The 13,075-nt window shown below is 48.5% G+C and overlaps 1 protein-coding gene across 3 annotated transcripts in view; it reads left to right on the top strand.

Annotated features, from left to right (window-relative positions):
* MGMT (O-6-methylguanine-DNA methyltransferase) overlaps positions 1 to 9,680 on the top strand; it is a 191,522-nt gene extending 181,842 nt beyond the window's left edge. The window contains exons 7-8 of one of the 3 annotated variants that reach the window (XR_003253473.1): positions 6,442 to 6,530; positions 8,697 to 9,680. The gene's annotated coding sequence lies outside the window, so the exon portion shown is untranslated. Of the gene's footprint in view, positions 1 to 6,441 lie in introns of all 3 variants that reach the window. The other 2 variants (XR_003253472.1, XM_026065663.1) reach the window with 2 other exon arrangements.
* The last annotated feature ends 3,395 nt before the right edge of the window (positions 9,681 to 13,075 follow it).

Raw genomic sequence — 13,075 nt, 5'->3', positions numbered from 1 at the left:
TTTGCTTTTTACCCTTTAAGAATACAACCACCTGTGATCTGAGGAGCTGTTCTGAAGCCAGGAAAGCTTCTTGGCTTGTCAATTATCCTGCAGGCAAAATCTGAATTTGGCTTGTTTTCCATTGCTCTAGCTTCCCATTCTGTAGAGGCATTTTTGTCCCACAATATTTATGCTTGGCATAAAAGACAAAAACCATGTTTACTGACTCGGTAAACCGCTCTTTCCAAACTGAAAATAATAATAGCAATTCTGCTTCACTTTGCCCAGAGAGTCCCCCAAAGTCAGTGGCACCGTGGGCAATGTACGAATAGCTTCTTTGCCATCCATGGCACGTGGAGAATAGCAAAGAAGTTCAAATGTCCTTCTGTCAAGTCTTTCCTTTTGAGTAATAGGAAAATATATATGTGTGTGTGTATATATATATATATATATATGTATATATATACACACACACACACACACAATGTTGTCAATGAAGTCTTCCCATGGTGAGAAGGGATCTCCGAGGTCAATGATTTCTCCCGTTTCAAATCAGACTGGCCAGAAGACGTGTGGCTCTTTTACCCGTGCGAGATCTTTCTGTGCAATCTTTTCGTAGGCAGGCGGCTGGCTCGGGCGGATGATACCGTAATAACGAACGGCGGCGGTGGGTTCGGAAAGTGGCCGGCACAAGGCCCTTTGCCGGTCACGACGGCTTCCACTTCCACGTAGCTCCCTTTCTCGCTTCGTCCTTCCCGAGCTGGATTGCTCGTGTTCCCTCCTTGCATTTTCTGTGACTTTTGGGTCCGGTCTGCACATGCGTTAATATTGGTTTCACTAAGGGTGTGATTTAAATGGGGGGGGAATATCTGGTTTTGGATGCTTCTAAATCAGTAGGGCCCAAACTGGTGTTTCGAAGTACAGTGTTTAAGAGGATCCTGCTTGGTGGCTACGCCGATTTAGCTCTGTTTCCTTCCGAATCGCTCTAGGTAAATCAGTGCCCAGACTGGGCGCTGGCTGCCTTCGCTTTCAGACACCAGAAATCTCTGAATGAAGGGCACATATAACACCCGCAAGGGTGTTACTGAAGGACAAGTACCAGACAAAACTTTGACAGTTCTGCAAGGAGGTGATTTTTTTTTTTTCTTTTCTCTGTACATCCCATAGAATTGGCTGAATTTGTCAGCGACGTGCTATGAAACGTAGCAACCTGTACAAGTGTTTAGAAGTAAGACGTGTTGACCGTAGCCTGGGGGAGGCAGGAGGAGGCCCGGCGCGGAGAGCCGCTCGCCGAGCGGGCCCGTGGCAGCCCTGGCCGCAGCGCGGTCGCGCCGGGCGCTCGGCCCCGGCCGCTTGACACCGCCGCCACCGCGTGATAGCGGGGCGCTTACCTCAAATCACAGGTTGCGAAAACTGACGTTTCCGTTCAAATTACTCAACCGTTCTCCGGTGCGGCTCCTTCTGTAAAAGTGACACGGTGACAGTGATCCGGAAGCTTAACTCGCCGTCGTCTCGCTCCAGGTGGCATCAGGAGGTCGGTGACATGCCTTAGGAGGACGGCTCCGGGCCGCGGCGGCTGCGATTAAGCGCGTCTCCCCGAGCCCGGGAAGCTCTGTCAGCTCGGGGCAGCTGTCCCCGCTACGAAGCCCGCTCCTACTGACTCCTCTGCTGCTCGATTGCCRGCCTCGGGATGGAAAACCATCGTTATGCTGAAGCTTTCCTGGCACCTCGCAGTCGCCTGAGATTTTTTAAGTCTCTTTACCCCTTTAATTACTACGGGCAGATCATCTGTTCTTGACATACGAGTGCCTGATGGCCACATTTCTGTGCTCCCTCCTCTCCTCAGGGATGCCTCTCGGATCCTTTTCTTCCACAGCTAGGCTTTCATAGCAAGTTACCTTTTAAAACTCTGCCCAACCTATTAAGCAGCAAGGCTTTTCTGTCCATTAAATAAGCCAGTAGCTTTTGCGATTCAAAGCGTTTGCCACGTACAGGCTGAACGAGCACCCGATTCTTGTCCAACCTCGTTTCCGCATCCCTTTGCTTCGAGTTTTTGGTGCGTTCTGGTGCCACTGGCCATTGCAGGGCTCCTCCAGCCGCTGCTCTGGCCCTGCTAGGGTTTAAAATATTGTTGCCAGTCCTAGGGTACAGCTTGACGTTGRGCTCAAAGCGAGCCAAGATCGCGCTGCCTCCGGAAGGGCGCTCTCRCCCGCATCCTCGCCTCGCTCCTCTGCCGACCCTCGTGGGTCGTGCAGAAACCAGGCTCCGCCAGCCACCGAACACAGCGCGGATGCAAACACACAGCCGGCAGGGCCGGGACTCCGCTTTCAGCGTTTCAACCACGGAAACGCTTAGTTTTGTAATACCTGCACTAGATAGATCTGAACTGGTTCTTCTCCATCACGTTGAGATGCACGCTGGAGCCACAGCCCCGCACGTCTGCAGGTGGCTTACCTGCTCGCCTTGGAGCGTCCTGGACAAGCCTTGCAGCTCTTCTGCCACCGCTAAGCAAGGCAGCAAAGTCAAGGTTGGGTTGGCCATGTGCTGCGGCCGCCCCTTCCCTGGAGAGCGGGCGTTCCCTGGCCGACCGCGCGCCTGCAGAGCCAGGAGAAATCGCGGCGCAGTTGCCGTCGGGCCTTGGTCACTCCTCCGTCCCACCCATTCCTCTGCAAAGAAGCCGCAGCGAGGACGTGGATCTCACTATATCAAGCTTAATACGCGCTTCGAGACTCAAAACTAGAGATGGCCTCAGCCCCAGTCGTGGATCTGAACGTCCTCGAGCTTGAAGACCGTTCATATCTGGATCTAAACCTGGCTTATGGTCATCGTCCCTCAAAACTCATTTTTGTAACTTGATAACCAGCAAATAAATCAGCCAGTTATTAAGGAAAATGTAATTACAAAGCCATGTTTATCTACGAGTCTTTGAGAAAAACTAGGCCTCATTATTGCTATCACAGTTAGAATAATAATTAATGTCAAGTTTTTGTGGAGAATTCATTACCTCCTTGGATAGGGAGTGACTGGAACCGCATTTTGCAGAAAAGCTTTCACAAGAAGAAAAAGATCGGTGTGCTAAATGGCTGCGAGTCGTCTCCTTCGTTGCCTGATAGCAGAAGTCAATAAAACGAAATACGCTGCCTGTTTGTCGAGGCAGATACCTTGCTCCGTCCATGAAGGAAATCATTCTGCTGGAAGGAAGATTATTCAACCACTTTCAAATTAAAGCCCTGTAGAAACTTTGCATCCCAAATACCCTGCAATACGATGTACAACCAATATGGTAAGGGGTCCGTTTTTAGGAGAAGCCCTTATCCTGGAATATCAAACATGGTGTTTACACTCTGATCCTTTTCCCAAGTTCCTGGAAACTGCTCCTTGTCCCTGCTGAATTCCTGCGTTTGGGTTAAGTTTGTGCCAGGTATTTCACCACAACGACCTTTTTCCCACCTTCCTTCCCATTGCCCATCCCTCTAGCACGGCGTCCGTCTGAGCCACCTTCTGCACTTGGTTCCCCGTGGCCCAGAGCTCCCTGTTTGAAAGCCGTGGGAAGCATCGACCGGGAGCAGCGACTGCTGCCCCAAGTTCTCTGTGCCTCAAATCTCAGGTTTTGTTCCTGCATTTGGACCTGCAACAGCCCGGTCGTCCGGAAAGGTCTGAGCGTCTCTGAAAGCTTCTTCAGTCTTCAGACACGTTCTGTAACGTGCACGAGTGTAAATGCCCGTGCAGGGCGTCGTGGTGTCAGCTGCCCATGGCTGAACCTTTCGGGAAACTCCTTTTAATTACGGCTTTGTGGTTTCCCACCTGCAAAGCGGTGCAGCCTCGTTTACAGGCTGCCCTTGGGTTCGTGTCCCAAATACCGTATACAAGCTTGCTTCAAAGCATCCCCCGGTGCGATGGCAGCTGACGCTTTGATACCCAGCTTGGAGCTATTGAGCTGACTCCAAGCATCCTTTTGATACCAAATATTTCTTCGCACATTCGGAAGGGTCATATCAATACAAGCGACCCTAGAAGCGGAAAACAACATGACAAAACCTGGACGTGAAATGATCTATTTAATTCCCTGCGGTGGATCTGCTTTGAATATAATAACGAAGGGCTGCAACCACTTCAGTTTCTTGACGCGAACCGGCCTCTGGAAACCGCTGGAACGCTGTGTTCCCGCGGGAGGAAAGACGCCGGGAAGAGCGCTGGATGGGGAGAGGTCGGCTYTCGTGCCTGCGCGAGCTCCGGGGCTGGGACCGGCCGCGGTGCAATAGCGCGGCGGGGAATCATAGCRACCGAAGAGGCTTTCGGCAAAAAAATGAGTAAAAACCCAGCAGTTTCTGGTCGAAGCGTGCAGCGCCGGCGCGGGGGCCCGGGCGCCGCGGAGCAAAACCCACCGCAATCTAATCAGGGCTCTGGCAGGCAGCGGGAGCCCAGGGAGAAGCCTGGCACGAAGCAGACGCGGCCAGGAAACGCTGCCCGGCCAGGGCGGCCAGATGGAGTGGGCATATCCTGACCAAGCATTTATTCTAATAAATGTTCAATTAAAATTATTTCTGTAATGCAGGCATGGCCCAGAAGTAGTATGGGAATTAATAAGATATTGCTGATAGAAATCAACATTAAGGTAATCGTGCGCTAGTCGGGAACCGCGGTTATAAAAAACAAACCTGCGACATTTCCTATAGAATGATGCTGCCTAAGTACAAAGCAGAAAATGCTTGAAAATGATGGGTTTAAAGTTCTAGTTCCTTTTTTACACAAAAATCCTCCACAATAGYGCCTGCTCTTTCAGTGCCCATGCAATGTGTCAGTAATCTATAGTTTTATATACGTAAATACAGTAACACAGGACAAACTCCACCAGACGCTTTTATCTACAATATAACACATACACCGTCTATTCAAAAGTTTGTGAGAGCCAAAATCTCAGATGACTCCAAGAAGATTTTTCTGGTTTATGTCTTGATATAACCCCGTTTATGTGAGAATCTGTGAGCACATGAATCCCGTAATAAGTCAATAGGGCTCTTTTTTTGTGTCAGATTTTGTCTGTGCTTAAGTATTGCTATAGATGGAGTCTTCATAGATGCTTAACTAGGTTTTATTTTATTAATTGCAACTTTGTCTTCATTGTTCTCCGAGTTTGCTTATTTATGAAAATATAGCGTGTGTCTTGCGTTAAAGCTTTTAGAGCGTATTTGTGATATTTGTGATATTCTTCCTCTCGCAGCCCAAACGCGGCGGGAGCGTTTTGGGAGGAATGCACACCGAAACAAAGAGCAGTTGGCGTCAGAGACGAGTCTGACCCTGATCAGCAGAGAGTCGGCAAATGCCAGACCCGAAAAGGTTAAGTTCGCAATTTATTTTTTAAAACAACAGGCTCGGCCTTTGTCTGGCAAAAAGTGACACATCGGGTAGTTTGTGCTTTTTTGGCAGGTGCCGGGTTTGCATCCCCGGCGCAGCCCGGCGGGGGGATTTGCCCCCTCGCCGCCCCGCGACACCAGGCYGGGCTCAACGCGAGGGAGCAGAGAAAGTTACTGTTTTTGAGAGCGGCCCCTGCAAACCCGCTGCCTTTTCGGCRTCCGGGTGGGGACCAACCCGCGCTGCCGACGGTTGGCGCCGAGACTCCAGCTGCACCGGCAGCTCTTCCCGCGGTCGGACCGTCCCTCCACGCACGGATTACCTGCGGCGCAGTTATTTCTTCCTTCCTAGCAAGAATTTTGAGCAGTCCTGTTGTTTTATAAATGTTGTTAAAAACAAAGCACACATTATATATTAAACGCTCGGCAAAGACGGGCAGTGTGGAGGACGCGAGTTAAAAGCCTGGAGCTCTGTTGTCGTGTTCAGGACACTGATAGYGGTCGTAGATCAGTGACCGCACGTGAGATCTTCATAACCCTCCGGCTCCCCTCTGCACTTGCTCCTGAGAGCGATGTTAATATTTAAATTATTACGGCAAGCACTGAAATGTGCTGGTTTGTTCCCGGCGCAAACTTGCGCTCCGCGTCTTTAAAGTCAGCGTGTCTTTCTAGTCATTACAAAATGGGGGAAAAAAATAAATAAATAAGCCCAAAACCCCAGGGCTGGTAATTTAGTAGTGGAAAGTTAATTCCGGAGCCTTCTGACCTTTACATTGTCACGTGGCTATTGATTTTCAATACCGCCGCCCCGGCCGTGGAGCTCAGCGGGGTCAGAGCAGTTTCTCCCTTATCAGCGCGGCCCCCGAGCGCCGGCGCGGGAGGACGGCGAGGGCCGGCGGCGCCCGGTGCGGCGCGGCCCCGCGGCCCCTCGCTAACGAAGCCGGGCTGCCGACGAACACRGCCGCTGCCACCACCACCACCGCCGCCAGGGACGGCGGTCGATACGCAGCCGCCCGCCTCGCTTCCGGGCCAAAACGCTCAGAATTAGCACCAAACGGTGCCTGGGCATTGCAACATTTTGAAACCCAAAATTTTTTTTTTTTTTTTGCAGTTGAAAAGACTGATAAATATGGAAAATTTGGAAAAGAAAAAAAAAAAGGAAAACCACGCACGCATGCCAATTCGACTGGAATTACTTAAGTAAGTAAGTCGCTTAAAATCAGCCACGGCTGGTACTGGACTTTTCCCCGGAATGGTGAAATATATAATGAAATTCAACGAGGAAAGTGGAAAAACAGCCAAATCGGTGCAGCAAAGTGGTTAATAGGATCATTAGCCTCCGTGCTGTATTTTTTTGGACATTGTGCGCCTGTACGGCGGTGCTCGGCAGCAGATTGCGGGAACAGGCTGACAGTTACCAGCTAACTCAGCAGTGCTGGGTGCAAACTGCCATCTTCCTGTGGATTTACAGCTGCCACTTCTGCTACTTCAATTAGTTCTATAGCACACAGATGTTGCTTAAATGTTGCTGCTAATGATACTGCAATAAGCGTAAGATTCATGCCATATTTTGAGGCACGTAAATTTCTCAAGTGGCACAATTAAAGTGGAAATATTAGGTGGGGAGGACTTGGCAGCCGGGCGCCTTGGAACGCGCACCCGCGCCGCCAGAGCGGGTCAAAAATTCATTCAAGTTTTACTGCTGTTCCGAGTTTTAAAAGACTTTTCACAGTTGAATGCAAAGTAGTAAAACGCAGAGTATTAGGAAATGAGAACGCCGTTCTGTTATTCAGACATGACTTTTAATTTCAAATTGAAATCGCATGCTCACCTTGGCGGCTCCCGCCGCACAGTCACCCGCCGCGCTCGGAAGGCGGCTTTAAAAGCAAAGAGAACAAATAAAAAGTTTTAATTAATAGCGAATTAATTGCTGCGGGCGCGCAAAGGTTCGGCTTGTCGGTTAAGAGAGTTTAAAAAAAAAAAAGGGGGAAAAAAAAGTGTTTCCCGAATCGCGCCCGGAGACAGCATCAATCATTGCCGACGCCAGATGCAGCCTCCGAACTGCAGCCTGACAACGCAGCTCCTGCTCGTGCGGCCACCAAGCAATTACTCTTTCCATTATATCTCCCAATGACAGATCTCCAAACCCAGGGCTGGAAAAATTAGAGTTTGGGCTTATACACTTGTGTCAGCTCTTTAAAAAATATATATATATATATAGAAGAAAACTTATCGTGGCTGCAGTGTTTACGAGCTTGTCCAAGCGCATGTACATAATTTTCATCAGAAGTCCTTTCACCTCATTTCCAGCCCTTCCGGATTAGGTTTATCAGCAGCCCGTCCTTCCCAGTGGCGTCTCCGTGGCGAAGCAGCGCTCGGAAAAGCGCCGGCGGTCTCGCCCCGCGCCCGGCAAACGCRGCGGCAGCTTTTCCTCCTCCGCAAGGTTTTTCTGCCTCCCGCCACCAAATTGGTCTTAATTCCGCGTCTAAACGCACTGTGGCATTTCTAAAGGGGGGGGGAGGTGAAGATCCAGTGTTGGAAAAGCGCCCGGCACCGGGAACGCCTGCGGCCGGGCAGAGCGCGAGATCCCGACGCAGACCCAAAGGAGGGGAGCCGCAAACCCGGAGCCCGCTCCCGTTTCACGCGGAATTGCCGCATCCCAGAGGCAGATTAGGATCCCAGCTCTGATTTCGAACTTCCGCGGCCTCAATCCCACAAACTCCCATTTCCGCAGCATCTATCGCGACACGGAGCTGCCTGTGAGCCTGGCGGGAAGGCGACTTCGCCGGGATATGGAAAAGGCTATTTCGAGTCATTTCTATATATATATGAAAACCTCCCAGGCAAAAGGGAAATTTGACGGCGATTAAAAGCAGGTCACAGCGCAGCGGCGCGGGGCGGCTGCCGTGCGCTAATGTAACCGAAATTTAACTTCCGTCCCCATTTACACTGTTATTTTTGGGGGAAAAACCCAAAGCGCGGCCCAAATGGGCTTCCCGAGGGCGCGCGGCGCAGGGCCCTCTCCTCCCAAAAAGAGGGAAAACGCCCGTAATTCCACCAGAAACCACTTAGCGACTTCTTCCCGTTTCTGACTTTGGCAATTTGTTTCTGATTTCCAGCACCCTTCGTAATCTAGTATGATATATAGGCCAGTCTTTCCCCCCTCGCTCCAGCCTATGTCCTCTTTCTATTTCGGAATTAATTATGATGCTATCTCGTATAACTCATTAGTATCAATTAATTCTTCCCCTTTCATGATTCTATATAGCTAAATTAGATTGCCTCTTAGGAACTTAATAATCAGTATTGGACTCATTTAGACATATCTTTTTTTTTTTTTTTTCCCTTCTCCACCCGGTTTTACAGGAGCGCCCGGACGCGTTTGTCAGGGATGCTCCAGCCGGAAAAGAAAAGCCGGAGTCGGAAGGAACATGGCTGGCCGGGCCTGAGCGCCCCGCTCATGTCGAACCCGCTCCGGCAGCCGCGGAAACCCCCGTTCCCGATGCCAGCTCCCTCCGTTACCGGCCTGGCTCTGGCGTTGCTTCGCCACTCAGTGGGGTTTTTCCAACCCGGAAAGRATGGGAGAAAGGAAGGAAGGGGTTAAAAAAAAGACCTTTTCCAGGAGGAAAAAATTACTCTCCTCTGTGAAAATTGCAAGTCTGTTTTCTCCAAAATTTGAAGAAAAGGCAATTTTTGAAGGCAAATTCTTTATCAGGGTGGCCTGATATAAAGCACCGGTTTTAAATATGATTTTGACTAAAAATGAGAAATAATGTGGCTGTCTGGTCAATCTTAATTTTTTTTTCAGCACGTCTACTTATTTTCTTAAGGAAAGATTATACCCCTTATCAAAAAACATGCACAGTTATTGTTCAAAGCTACGATTTTTACTAAATATGCGCCGCTTTTGCTAATCAGGGAGCCGCTCTGCATTGTTTTACCTATATGTGTGTATTTATGCAGTTACATTTAATGTTCTGATTACTGTACTTTACATTTCTAATAGAAAATGCCAAATAGAGCATTTCTTTTCTTATTGCATGAGTTGTTGAGTTCTTTTTGGATGGAAATAAGAAGCAAGTAAGAATTACTAAGGCTGGCATTAATTCTATCAGTTAACTAGAGCTACCTAAATAGCGCGGGCTACAAAAGACAGTGTTTCCCTGAACTTGTTCCGCATTTAAAGCTAATAAATTGAGATACTAAACAAAGGTCCTATCACCTACAGTGAAAAACGTGAATTGACTCTTCCTGATTACCCTGTCCTTCAAGATGTTAAAACTGGTAGATCTTATCCTTTCAAATCTGTTTTTTATTCATACATGGGGAGCAGGAAAACACATTTTCTGCTCTTTCAGCTCCCAATCATGTTTTCGGTTTTGAATGAATTAGTCATTAACTTGAACCAGTTGAATAAATTGGAAAAAAAAAAAAAAAAAGATTTCCGTCTTTGCTGAAATCACTGTCAAAAAGTTTGTCGCTTCAGCAAATTCGGGTTCCAACCGCGCAGCGGCGCTTGGACTCCCCCGGTCCAGAGATTTCCACTACTTGAAAATTTTGGCGGCAGACAGGCGCCACTTAAACCTGCTTTTCATCTCATATGAGCCCGTTACGGGTCGCTTTGGTGCCGCCACAGATGTCTTGCACCGGAAGGCAGCGTCGCTGCGTGGACGGCGCCAGCCGGAGGCTCCCGCTGCCCCCTCGCTGCCCGGTTTTGCAGGAAAACGGCCATCCGGGAGGCTCCCGCGGCCGCGGGGGCAGCGGGAGCGGGCGGTTTGCCCCGCTGTCGGCCAGGACGACGCGCCGGAGCTGCTCCGCTCCGCCGGAGATTGCTGCCGCCGCCCGGGGCGAAGCGGGAGCCCGGCACTGTGGGAGCGAGCAAGGGGCAGCACAGGGGGGACCCAGCCATTCCCGGCCCCAGCGGCAGGGCGCATGCCGGCACGCGGGGCTCTACCCCTGTTTGGTCTGGTTCGGGGGTGCTTAAGGCCTTTATGTTACAAAGCAGCTTATCAAACACTTAAAGTACCTCAAGGCACAGCAAATGCAAAAAAAAAAGAGTCAAATAAATAACAACCAAAATCCTGCAGAAACTTTGCGGGTGCCAAAATTGTGCCCCGTGCTGCTTTGTGTCCCGTTAACTGCGCCTTCCCCCAGGTTCACTCGTTTTACTGCAAAGTCAACAAGCAGGAAAGGAAAACCACGTAGCATCGTTTGCACTTTATTCGAATGTGGGAGAACTCACAAATTCGTGATTATCTGGTGTATTTTGCTAGCACCGTATTTCCAGCGGCCGAACGGGGCTGGCGGTGTCGCCAGCGCAGCGGGGCGCCGGGCCGGAGTATTTCCCGTTTGCTGCCAGCTCCTTTTTAGCTGAGCTCACAGAAATAAAACCCCATTTGTTGTTTGTAACAATGAAATTCAGCATTAGATATGAGAAAAATCGAGACAGTTTAAGGATTGAATGATTCTTTAATTTATACAGGTCGAAGTTCTATTATAGTTCCTTTTATTTAAAACACTGTTATTTTATGCATGTTCCCAGTATAAACTATGATCCCTTTTTAAATGACACATGCCCATACTCACTTTTAAAAACTTTTTCTTGCCTGTGGGATTCGAGGAACGTTCCTCCTTCGTGCGCTATTGTGAAGTTTGTTTGCATGCGACTCAAGCCTCGGCGCTTGCGCTTCTTTTTTTCCTGTAAAACTTACGGCAGGACATTGTATAATGACAAGTGACCAAAAAAATCAATTTGTAATCTGATTTGAGGGTTTTGATTTCCTCTGATGAGTTTAAATTTCATTAAAAGCAACCTTATTCAGGCATAAAAGGAACCCTTGAAGGGTAAAGCAGGGAATTGTCTCAAGGAGCATAAAGAGTCTCCGCTCCTTTGTGCYGTTTGCTGAGGGCATGAATTGTGCGCGCGAGCGCGGTGCCGGCTGGCAGCTGCCCCTTATCGGCCCGCGATCAGCCGCGGAGGGGGCGAGCGGCACAAGGGCTCGCAGTCAAAACCCGTCCTCGCCGTATCGACGCTCCAGTCATCAACAGCCCTTATTATCTGCTTCGAGGTGGAGCGCAGCTCGCCGGTGACATAATAAGCTACAAATCACTGCCGGTGCCGCTCTGCATTCTCTTAATTGTGTGCGTTCCCGCGAAAAAAGCGCTCGTTGGGCCCCTGGTCTTGATGAGAAATTGACGTTTTCTGACTGATTATTCGGGAGCACGATGGGAGGCAGATAAGGCCTGGAGTTGTTTTAAAGGAGCGCAGCCATTCTTTCAGGGGCCTTTTTATTGCTCTAGTTGACCCACTTGATGAGTATGGATTTCATGAGGTCTTTTTCAGCATTTGAACTATAAAAGGTTCAGAATGACACCACCCCTTATAGACAAAAGATAACCTTGCCCTTTGAATATATTGATTCTTTATTAACTAGGCTGTTTAATGCAATGAAATGAGGCATTAGATTGAAGCCTATTTCAAGTGCTTTGAATAATCTTTAAAAGCTTGAAAGACTTTAAAAAGCTGCTCTGCAATAATTGGCATATACTTCTAGAGACCCTGCTCCTTCATTTTGATTAAGGAATTTTTATCGTTGTATTTCTAAAGTCAGTGTAGGCTGACACACTGTCTTTTCACACCAGGGCTATTACCAAGTCACAGATACAGATGTGTCATAGGTGGTACATTGCTCTAGGACTTGTCATTCAGAGCACAAAACGGACGTGGTTTTTTCTTTTGTATTATTTTCATTGCACAGAATGTTAGACGAACCATTTAGATACTCATCATTCAAACCCTTGAAATAAACCCAAAAGGACTAGTGCCAGTAGGCATCGTGCAGACCTGCGTCCCTATAAACCATCTGATTTTCAGCAGAAAGCATCTGATGATGCTAGCGTTTAAGCATGATACACAGATACATACTCAGAGCCAAATGATTCCCAATGCAAAATAATAGTAAGCAGAAGTCCTCTGTATTTTTAATGTATATTTTCATCAAACATAACAACTGCGGAAATGCTGGAGGAAAAAAAAATGTAAACAACCTGTTTTTCCTTCTCTGTAAATTGTAAATAGAGTGAGCTGTAGTTGTTATCACATTCCATCATTTAACTATCAATGCATACAGAAGCTAAGGAGAGAATTAGGCACGCTAAATTTCATCTGATAGAGTGTATTTTATATATATATATATATATATACACACACATATATAATTACCATTGAACTCAGGCTTTTGCAACGCCCTCTTGAATGCCCTCTGATAATGATGGACTAAAACACACATAACTAGCTTCCCTCCTCTAACAGGCACGTACTTTCACCGTTGTATCCATGCATTTCTGCTGTTCATACAGCCATTTTTCCACCACCGCGGAAATACCCTGCTGGCGGCTGTGGCCCCACCGACCCGTGCAGGAACACACGGGGCGCGCGGGCTAGGGAACGCAGACCTGCACTTCGGCTTCAGCACTACAGTCGTCTCCCATAAAAACGTCCTCTGGCTGGGAGGCTTTGAATCCTGCCTAGCTCATTATATTCGTACTTCATGTACATCAACTGTACAAAGGACAAAATATTTGTGTTCGGTGTTACAGTYGGCAAAAACATTTGCTTTCTTAACAGCGTTTGAAAGAGGAGCATGTCGACCCTCCATGCCAAACCACTGCACGGAAAATTTGGGGTTATGGTGTGTTTAAGAGCGCTCTTCCCGTTACAGAACTGTACAATGCCATATAAAAAC

The sequence above is a fragment of the Apteryx rowi genome, unplaced genomic scaffold, assembly GCF_003343035.1.
Source record: "Apteryx rowi isolate R43461 unplaced genomic scaffold, aptRow1 scaffold_23, whole genome shotgun sequence".
Classification (NCBI taxonomy): domain Eukaryota; kingdom Metazoa; phylum Chordata; class Aves; order Apterygiformes; family Apterygidae; genus Apteryx; species Apteryx rowi.
This window is presented reverse-complemented; position numbering and strand designations above follow the sequence as displayed.